We start from the raw sequence: 2,500 nt of genomic DNA, 5'->3' as shown, positions 1-2,500 counted from the left end.
CGCCCGCACGCTCGTGCACCCCGACGTGCACGTGGGCATGGTATGCTAAAATTGAAGTTTGGAGTTTGGGTTTGAAAATTTTATGGGAGCTTCCTAGAAGCCTAAGAAATGCTTTGCTCGAGACGGATTTCGATTTGGAGGTCCCCCGAGTTAAGTTTGCCCTTTATGACTCCTCGCCCGCATGCTCGTGCACACCGGCGTGCACGTGGGCATCGTATGCTAAAAAATGAAGTTTGGAGTTTGGGTTCAGAAATCTTATGGGAGCTTCCTAGAAGCCTAAGAAATGCTTTGCTCGAGACGGATTTCGATTTAGATTTCCGCCGTGTTAATTTTGCCAATTACGGCTCCTCGCGCGCACGCTCAAGCACCCCGACGTGCACACCGGCGCGCACGTGGGCATCGTATGCTAAAAAATGAAGTTTGGAGTTTGGGTTTGAAAATTTTACGGGAACTTCCTAGAAGCCTAAGAAATGCTTTGCTCGAGACGGATTTCGATTTGGAGGTCCCCCGAGTTAATTTTGCCCATTACGACTCCTCGCCCGCACGCTCGTGCACCCCGACGTGCACGTGGGCATCGTATGCTAAAAAATGAAGTTTGGAGTTTGGGTTTGAAAATTTTATGGGAGCTTCCTAGAAGACTAAGAAGTGCTTTGCTCGAGACGGATTTCGATTTGGAGGTCCCCCGGGTTAATTTTACCCATTATGACTCCTCGCCCGCACGCTCGTGCACCCCGACGTGCACGTGGGCATGGTATGCTAAAATTGAAGTTTGGAGTTTGGGTTTGAAAATTTTATGGGAGCTTCCTAGAAGCCTAAGAAATGCTTTGCTCGAGACGGATTTCGATTTGGAGGTCCCCCGAGTTAAGTTTGCCCTTTATGACTCCTCGCCCGCATGCTCGTGCACACCGGCGTGCACGTGGGCATCGTATGCTAAAAAATGAAGTTTGGAGTTTGGGTTCAGAAATCTTATGGGAGCTTCCTAGAAGCCTAAGAAATGCTTTGCTCGAGACGGATTTCGATTTAGATTTCCGCCGTGTTAATTTTGCCAATTACGGCTCCTCGCGCGCACGCTCAAGCACCCCGACGTGCACACCGGCGCGCACGTGGGCATCGTATGCTAAAAAATGAAGTTTGGAGTTTGGGTTTGAAAATTTTACGGGAACTTCCTAGAAGCCTAAGAAATGCTTTGCTCGAGACGGATTTCGATTTGGAGGTCCCCCGAGTTAATTTTGCCCATTACGACTCCTCGCCCGCACGCTCGTGCACCCCGACGTGCACGTGGGCATCGTATGCTAAAAAATGAAGTTTGGAGTTTGGGTTCGGAAATTTTATGGGAGCTTCCTAGAAGACTAAGAAGTGCTTTGCTCGAGACGGATTTCGATTTGGAGGTCCCCCGGGTTAATTTTACCCATTATGACTCCTCGCCCGCACGCTCGTGCACCCCGACGTGCACGTGGGCATGGTATGCTAAAATTGAAGTTTGGAGTTTGGGTTTGAAAATTTTATGGGAGCTTCCTAGAAGCCTAAGAAATGCTTTGCTCGAGACGGATTTCGATTTGGAGGTCCCCCGAGTTAAGTTTGCCCTTTATGACTCCTCGCCCGCATGCTCGTGCACACCGGCGTGCACGTGGGCATCGTATGCTAAAAAATGAAGTTTGGAGTTTGGGTTCAGAAATCTTATGGGAGCTTCCTAGAAGCCTAAGAAATGCTTTGCTCGAGACGGATTTCGATTTATATTTCCGCCGTGTTAATTTTGCCAATTACGGCTCCTCGCGCGCACGCTCAAGCACCCCGACGTGCACACCGGCGCGCACGTGGGCATCGTATGCTAAAAAATGAAGTTTGGAGTTTGGGTTTGAAAATTTTACGGGAACTTCCTAGAAGCCTAAGAAATGCTTTGCTCGAGACGGATTTCGATTTGGAGGTCCCCCGAGTTAATTTTGCCCATTACGACTCCTCGCCCGCACGCTCGTGCACCCCGGCGTGCACGTGGGCATCGTATGCTAAAAAATGAAGTTTGGAGTTTGGGTTCGGAAATTTTATGGGAGCTTCCTAGAAGACTAAGAAATGCTTTGCTCGAGACGGATTTTGATTTGGAGATCCCACGCGTTAGTTTTTGCCCATTATGACTCCTCGCCCGCACGCTCAAGCACCCCGGCGTGCACGTGGGCATCGTATGCTAAAAAATGAAGTTTGGAGTTTGGGTTCGGAAATTTTATGGGAGCTTCCTAGAAGCCTAAGAAGTGTTTTGCTCGAGACGGATTTCGATTTGGAGGTCCCCCGAGTTAGTTTTGCCCATTATGACTCCTCCCCCGCACGCTCAAGCACCCCCGCGTGCACGGGGGCATTGTATGCTAAAAAATGAAGTTTGGAGTTTGGGTTTGGAAATTTTATGGGAGCTTCCTAGAAGCCTAAGAAGTGCTTTGCTCGAGACGGATTTCGATTTGGAGGTCCCCCGAGTTAATTTTGCCCATTATGACTCCTCGCCCGCACGCTTAAG

This window comes from Cornus florida, unplaced genomic scaffold (genome assembly GCF_030987335.1).
Source record: "Cornus florida cultivar Cherokee Brave unplaced genomic scaffold, ASM3098733v1 CherokeeBrave_3.0.0_Hap2_scaffold_2, whole genome shotgun sequence".
In the NCBI taxonomy this organism is placed as follows: Eukaryota; Viridiplantae; Streptophyta; class Magnoliopsida; order Cornales; family Cornaceae; genus Cornus; species Cornus florida.
The sequence above is the reverse complement of the archived record's forward strand: the minus strand, read 5'-3'. Positions refer to the sequence as shown.